Source organism: Silene latifolia, chromosome Y (assembly GCF_048544455.1).
Source record: "Silene latifolia isolate original U9 population chromosome Y, ASM4854445v1, whole genome shotgun sequence".
Lineage (NCBI taxonomy): Eukaryota > Viridiplantae > Streptophyta > Magnoliopsida > Caryophyllales > Caryophyllaceae > Silene > Silene latifolia.
In genome coordinates this window covers 368,689,188-368,697,598 of record NC_133538.1, presented here as the reverse complement: position 1 = coordinate 368,697,598, position 8,411 = coordinate 368,689,188, and the positions used below count along the sequence as shown (strand labels likewise).

At 40.5% G+C, this 8,411-nt stretch overlaps 1 non-coding gene across 1 annotated transcript; it reads right to left on the bottom strand.

Annotated features, from left to right (window-relative positions):
* Positions 1-1,419: 1,419 nt before the first annotated feature.
* Positions 1,420-1,526, bottom strand: LOC141635030 (small nucleolar RNA R71). Its single transcript, XR_012539739.1, has one exon. It is a non-coding gene; the product is annotated as a small nucleolar RNA R71 (small nucleolar RNA).
* Positions 1,527-8,411: the final 6,885 nt, after the last annotated feature.

Sequence of the window (8,411 nt, the reverse complement as noted above, 5' to 3'; positions counted from 1 at the left end):
TCTTAGCTAGGGTTAATGGGTGATTAGGGGAAACCAACATGGGAAATGATTCATGCTTAAATTAATATGCTTTCATGTTTTATTTGCTTGCTTGTTTTGATCTCAACTCATGCACATGTTATATTTGATGAAATGCTAAGCCTATGAATCCTTGCATTTACCACCATCTCCTATCTTTTCAATGAGACTTGTAAGACATAACCCAACTCGAGTCTCATTAGACCATGCATGTTGTTGAGTAGGGAAGACTAAGTCGACTTGTAGGTATTGTACAATCTAATCGATTCGGCTCCGGGACCCAAACTTTCCTAGGATTATAAGATATAACCCAACTCAATCCATCACAACAATAATTGCTTGCTTATAATTTGAGAACATGTTTGTATGATCAATTCCCATGATTCCCCTATGACCCCATGACACCCTAGTGCCTTTTTAATCAATTGTTTACAACCCTTTAATTCATTTTGCTTGTTTATTTCCATTGATATTTTAGTTTAGTGACCTTCTACATCAACCCAATTTGTGACACCCCTAAGACATCACTAGTTGCAATAGAAATCTCATTTCAATACCCGTCCCTTGGGATCCGAACTTTACTTGCCTCTTTACTAATTGTAGAGTTGTTTGTGAAGCTATAAATTATGTTTTGATTCGGACGTGAGCCAACGACCACACCTTATATTGTGAATACGAAACGGACCGGTCAAAAATGGCGCCGTTGCCGGGGACGGTGTTTAATTGATTTAGATTTCCTTTTATTGTTATTAGTTGTGTCTTTCTTCGCTTTGGGGAAGTAAAACTCCTCAAGGTTTGTTCTAATTGTTTTCGAGTTGTTTGATATTTTGCATGTCTAGAAGGTCACAAGGTGATTTGTTACCTTTTGACCGTGAAATTGAAAAAATCTTGACGAACAATAGGAGATTTGCTAGGAGGAATTTGAGAGGTATTAGTGAGGTTGTTCAACCAACTATTGAGTTCATCAACCCTTTTGCAAGAGAAGGAGAGGAGAACCCATTACACAATACCCCACAAAATCAACCTACAATGCCTAAATTCTCATCACATTCCGTACCCACCGAGGAGAACCTACCCAATGGTACTCCTACACCACAACATCTAACCGGAAATTTTATTGCCAAATCCGCCTTTATCCAATTAGTCGAAAGGAGCCAATTTGAGGGGATGCCTAGTGAAGACCCTCATTCTCATATGGAAACCTTTTGCGACTATTGTGATGCGATCTCTCAAACCGGTGTGACTCAATACCAAATTCGATGGGTCTTATTTCCTTTTTCTCTAATCGGCACCGCGAAACAATGGTTGAAGGGCCTTGACAAGGCCACTCTCAGAATAGATTCTTGGAAGAAGTTGGCTCTAGCTTTCTACAAAAAATTCTACCCACCGGAAAAGACTAACATGCTAAGAGCTCAAATTACGGGTTTTAAGCAAAGGGATGAAGAATCTTTGTTTGAAGCTTGGGAGCGGTTCAAGGGAATTTGTCGCTCATGTCCTCACCAGGGACTTAGCGAATGGTTCTTGGTACAACAATTTTGGAATGGTTTATATGAAGATTCAAGGAACATTCTCAACATGGGATCAAATGGAATGTTCACCGAAGTTGATGACAATCAAACATGGAACAAAATTGAGGAAATGGCGGTCCATAACTCACAATATAGTAGACCTCGCAAGACTACTAGAGGAGGAAAGCATGAAGTGGACTCCGTTACTCAATTGGGTGCTCAACTTAGTGCTCATATTGACACAATCAATTTGAAGTTTGAAAAAGCTATGGCTAGACTTGAAGAAGTCTCAAAATCACCAAAGCATCATGTTAATGCCATGACGGCATCCTCATTAATCCCAAGTGGGATATGTGAGAATTGTGGAACTTTGGGACATGACCAAAGTGAATGTAGGGGAACAAATGAACAAGTGAATGCTTTCCAAACATACAAGAGTGGTACCCTTTATTCCAACTATTACAATGAAAACACTAAGTTTCACCCAAATCTCTCATACAAAAGCCAAAATGTTCAAAACCCTCAAACAACATACACTCCACCACCCATGAGAAACCAAAATCAAAGACCCTTTTACAATCAAAACCAAGGTTACCAAAATCAAAATCCATACAATCACCAAAATGACCAAGGTTTTGATGTCCAAAAAGCGGTCCTCCAAATGCAAAAGAATCAACAAGAATTTTTCACTCAAATGCAAAAAGATAGTCAAGCAAAGGAAACCACCATCAACAACATTCTAGCTCACACCAAGATGTTGGAAACACAATTGACTCAACTAGCATCTTCAAGCTCACAAAGACAAAAGGGGCAATTACCACCTCAAAGTAATCCCCCAAGACATGAAACAGTTAGTGCCATTCACTTGAGAAGTGGTGCAAGGTATGAAGCACCGAAGAAGCAAGTTGAGGATGAAGTTGTGGAAGCTAGTGATAAGGAAGAAATTGTGCAAAACTTCAAAGATGGAGAATCATCAAAAGAAGAAATTTTAAAGAAAAATGAAGACAAGGTCAAGGAGAAGGAGCCCATTGTGATTAGACTTCCTTTTCCAAGTCGTCAAGCCAAGCCCAAATTTGATGACCAACTTGGAAAGTTCATGGAAATTGTGAAGAATTTGGAAGTCTCAATTCCTTTCACGGAATCAATAAATCACGTACCGGCCTATGCGAAATACATGAAAGATATCCTCACAAAGAAGAAGTCAATCCGGAAACTTGAGACTATCGCCTTCACTAAGGTGAGTAGTGCAATACTTCAAGGGAGTTCACCTCCAAAACTAAAGGATCCGGGAAGCTTCTCAATACCGTGTACCATTAGCGACACAACGATCAACAAAGCCTTATGTGATCTAGGGGCTAGTGTGAGTGTTATGCCGTACTCGGTGAGTAAAAGGTTGGTTATGGGAGAGCTTAAATGCACCAATATCACACTCCAAATGGCCGATAGATCGACGAAGACACCATTAGGGATATGGGAAGATGTCCTCGTGCGAATTGGGAAGTTTTTCATCCCGGTGGACTTTGTCATTGTTGATATGGAGGAAGATTCCAACATTCCAATCATTCTAGGAAGACCTTTCCTACACACCGCGGGTGCGGTGATTGATGTGAAACATGGTGAGCTCACTCTAGAAGTGGGAGATGAAAGCATAACCTTTAATCTTGACAAGACTATGAGAGCTCCTCGTTTGCATGAACCGTGTTTCATGATTGATCATTATAGCCGAAAGGATGAGAGGAAGACATCAGAACTCCAATGGAAGAAGAAAATTGAAGATGCTCCATTCAAAGAGCAAGTGAATTGTGACAAGGAGTGCTTGCAAAGCTCATCAAAATCAATCAAAGAAGAAGAGGATGGCCTCATTGGCCAAGAGAGGAATTTGGGAGAGTTGTCTCCATCAAATCAAGAGATTTTCAATGATCAACTTAATGAAGTTTGTGGTCTTTGGGACGACGAATTTGAAGGGATTTTTAATCCCTACATTGGTAATGCCATCGATCAAGACCGACAACAAGGGCCAAAGTCTATTGAAGAGCTCTATAACAATAATGAACAAGCTTTTGATTACTTTTTCAAGGTGTTGAGCAACATCAACAACACCTTGAACATGCCCCCTTGACATCTCATCAAGAATGAGAGTTTGGTGGAGTCCTCCCTAAACCACCGTTTGTAAATATTTCTAACTCCCTAACTCGCATTTCAATTCTTGCATTTTTTTGTCATCTTTGGATTTTTATTTACTTTGATCAAGATAATTGTCATGTTTGAGAGAAGTGAGGGAGGGACTAATAATTTCAATTGATGTGTAGTGCTCTAGCTTAGTGTGGGGATGGCAGTTGCCTAGGCTATCTATGCCTTAGTAGTGCCCCCATAATGAAGAACACAAGATATAAAGAAGAATGGAAGAATGATAAGGGATATGCATTGTACACGGATAGAACTGAATCCGGGTACAAAGGGGCCGAATCCGAGCGGATTCAGGAGAATCCGCCCGTCTACAGAAAATCCGAGCTTATTAGGTAGAAGACGCACATCCCTATGAGCTGAATTTTTGAAAGATTTTTGACTGTAAGAGAATCCGGGCGTCCTGAACGGCAATCCGCTCGTCTCTGAAAATCCGCCCGTCTTGTGAGGAAGACACCCGTCTTATCTGCTGAGGAAAACAAGAAAAATTCCTGGACTGAAATCCATCCGTCTTCTGAAGAATCCGCCCGTCCCGTGTCAGCGAATCCGAGCGTCTTCTCTTAAAGACACCCGTCTTTAGGCGAGTTTTTCCCAACCCGGAAAGTGCAGAATCCGCCCGTCTTGAGCAGAAACCGCACGGATTGCCCCTGCAGTTCGAATTTTTTCGGGCTTTATAAAACCCCTCCCACCTTCATTCATTCATTCATTCATTCATTCATTCATTCATTCATTCATTCATTCATTCATTCATTCATTCATTCATTCATTCATTCATTCATTCATTCATTCATTCATTCATAACACTACTCAAAAACATCAAAACCCTCATCCTCTCAATCACAAAAACAAAATTCCTCAACTACTTTCACCAAAATAAAATCAAATCATCCTTTTAACAACAAATCAATCACTCCTTTCTCAATAAAAATCAAAACCAAGCACAAAATCTTCAACCTTTGAGTCGATTTTTGAATTCATAAAGGCAAAGCCTTTCACCTTTAAATCGATTTGGGTATACTACAAATTGAAGATTTTTCATTCTTTTCTTGGTTAATTCATCAATGGCAAGGACTAAGGGAGCACCAAAGGCTAAGAAACATTCACAAAGGCAAAAGGCTCTTCAAGCAAAGAAAGCATTGGCTATGGTGGTAGCAACCCCAAACTTGGAAGTGCAACAACAACAATAACCTTCTATGGGAGCAACAACATCTACGACTCCGGAAATTGATCAACTTTTGCATTATCCGGAGGTAAATTTTATTTCCAAAACCCATAGAGATACTTTTGCCAAGTTTGCTAGGAAATCATTTCAATCCACCAAGTTTATTTGTGAAGATACCTTAGATAAGTTGGGTGTCCTTGAGCAAACTAGAGCCTTTTTCAAAGCCATGGGGTTGAAGAAATTGTTTGAATCAAAAGAATTGACATACCCCTCCCTTACCTTGGAATTTTTGAGTTCTTTGAAAGTCACCAAAGTTGAGACTAGGGAGAACCTCGAGTTTCGTCTAGCTAATGTTAGTAGACGCATTTCCTTTAGGGAATTGGGTGAAATTTTGGGTCTTAGTGATGAACCGATTTATTTTAAGAATTATGGAAAGTATGACCCCGACCCTCTTTGGGAGGCAATTTCCGGAAGGAAATTTGAGGATTTTCATGCGAGTCGTGCTCTTTTAGTCCACCATCCGGGCATAAGGGTATGGCACAAGGTCATAGGAAACACCATTATTGCAAGGAAAGATACCAACCATTTCACCAAACTTGATTTTATTCTTCTTGAATCGGCTTTGAACATTGGAAGAGTACACACCAAGCCTTTCATCTCTTTAAGGCTTTTGGTATATAGATGGCTCAACATTGATTGTGGGAAGAAAGGCACTACCGTTATTGTCAATGGCGGCCTAGTCACTATCCTAGCTAAATACTTTGATCCTAACTTCAACAAGGATAACAAGTATAAAGCAAAGGAGGGTGGTCATATTGTTGATATGCATACTATGATACACAAGTACAAGTGAGTTGCCCATAACCCTCTTGACACCATGTATGGATGGCTCACTAGTGAGGCTAGATCGTTTACTTTGCCTTCAAAGATTTGTCGTCTAAGCATCCACCGGACCAATTATCTACTTCCCCTTTCAAAAGAGGCCGAGTATATTATCCTACAACAAAAGGGTGAACTTGAAATGCCCTCCTCTTCCATTGTCACACCACCTTACCCTTTTGAGTACCAAGAGTTCAAGCCGGAAGGTGTTGAAGCAAGAAATGATTATTTGACTCTTCTCATGCAAGTAATGCACAAGCAAGCCTTTGAGGATCGGAAAAATGCTTACTTGGCTCAATATCCACCCCTCCTACACTTAGCTAGGCAAGGACTACTTGATCCATCATGTCCTTTGCCTAGTTAGGAGGATAGAGAAGTCCTATTTCCGGGTGCATCTAGGGTCGTTTCGGGTGACAATGAGGTTGTCGGTAATGAAGAGGTTGATGATAACATTGATGAGGAAGCAAGTGAAGAAGGAGAAGAGGATGGTGAGCAAGATGATGAGCAAGGTGAAGAAAAAAGTGAAGAAGCAAATGAAGAGGGAAGTGGCAATGAGACCACTTCTAATGAGGAAGGTGATGATGATGATGATATGATGGAATATTAGCAAGCCTTGGAGGCTCCTACCCTCTCATGGTTTGTCTATTTCTCTCTTTGTTTTAATTATTTTCTTGATCATTGTTGGAGTAGTCCTAGCACCATAGAGGACTCACACCTCGGTACCATTGAGGTGTTCTCATTTTATTGTCCACTTTCAAAATCCAAAATGACAAATTAGTTTCATGCATTGCATAGTGTGTGCATGAACTACACCCATCCTTGGACATTGCAATAGTGTCTAACTCGGTTTGGGGAAGTTAATGCATACACAACGGGAGGTAATCTAAATTATCCTCTCCGTCATAATAAAAACCATGCATCATGTAGTGTAGACTAGTGTAGATTGCATTTAGTATAGAAATCATGCATCATCTTTGTTGGGCCCTAAATTATCCTGCCTGACCTGATATAGGCCAGGCAACAGCCAAGGACAACTTCCAGGCAAAAGACATCTGAAACCAGGCATTGATTCAACACGGATAGGCACCAAGCAGGAGTTGATGAAAGAGAAGGCGAAAGATAACCAGACCTAAAAAGGAAAAGCACCAGGCCACTACAGGCGACAAATAGGCAGTTGATATATGTTCCCTACAAAAAAGGAAGACCAATTCCAGAAAGCTATGATATAGGAAGCAGTCAAAACAACGGCTAATAAAGAGGCAACCACCTCCGGGTAAATAGGGCACATTCCCTATTTACCAGGAAACCCTAAACGGCATAAGAAGGAGGGAGAGATCAGCTATAAATAGAAAAGAAGAGAAGATTAGAAGGGACATCAAATATACCCTCACTTTTACTTATATTTTTGTATTCTTAAGCTATATATTCGCCTGTCACGCGTGATATAACAATACTCTGTCAGGCTATCTAAAACCATAGTAACAATCACTCCTGGCTTGGTGCCCGTGGTTTTTTCCCTTATTCCCAAGGTTTTTCCACGTATAAAAATCTTTGTGTCATTGTTTATTAGTTCATTTTACACTTAATTATACCAATCAGGCGAGTTGTTTGAGTTAGATCACCCTACATATAAATCCCTGGCAGGACAATCTAGATCAGTAAAAAGCCTGTCAAAACAATTGGCGCCCACCGTGGGGCATCTAACTCAAAAATAATCAAAGCCCACAACCAAATACCACAAAAAACTAAGAAAAGATGGCAGGAGACAGCGTTGAGCAACAATTAGCTGCTGCCAAACAACAGTTGTTGGAGATGGAACAATTGAAACAAAAAATGATCCAGGCTGAAGCAGAAGTGGCAAAATTGAAAGAATCAGAATCCAGCCTAAAAATACAACTGGGAGAAAAAGATTCAGGATCAAAGTTGAAAGTCCAGCCTGGCACACCATTCTCCTCAATCATAAAAAAACATTGATTTCTCTAATATTGGTACTCCTACTTCATCAAAGTCCAAAGCAGGAGAAGGAACGGACTCAGGAGAACTCCAAAATGAAGAGACCTCATCAGATCAGACTAACACGGCCATTATGATGGCTATGCTCCAGGAAATCCAAAAACTTCATGAGAGATTTGAAAAGATTCCAGGAGTTCCTACCCCAATTGAAGAAGCAAATCCAGAGAGCTATGCTAATTCACCCTTTGTGGATGAAATAGCAAAAATAGACCTGCCAAAGAAATTTGTGATTCCCTCAATGAGAATCTATGATGGAACCACAGATCCACAAAACCATGTTGCCTATTACAAGCAAAGGATCTTTGGCAAAGCATCAATTCCCGATGAACTACGTCAAGTCCGCATGTGTAAGGGATTTGGAACAACTCGAACGGACTCGCCCCGCAATGGTACATAAACTGCCAAATGGAAGCATCAAGTCCTTTGCCGACCTGGTCAACTCTTTCAATCATCGTTTGCCAGCCAGCAGGAACTAGAAAAGAGATCCAGTGACTGTATGCGGGGTTAAACAAAAGCCTGGAGAATCCATCAGATCCTACATGACAAGATTCAACAAAGAAAAGGTTTCAATCCCCATATGTGATGTTGGAACAGCCGTTGAAGCTTTGTGCAAGGGCTACCCGGACAGTGACTTCTACAATGTAATG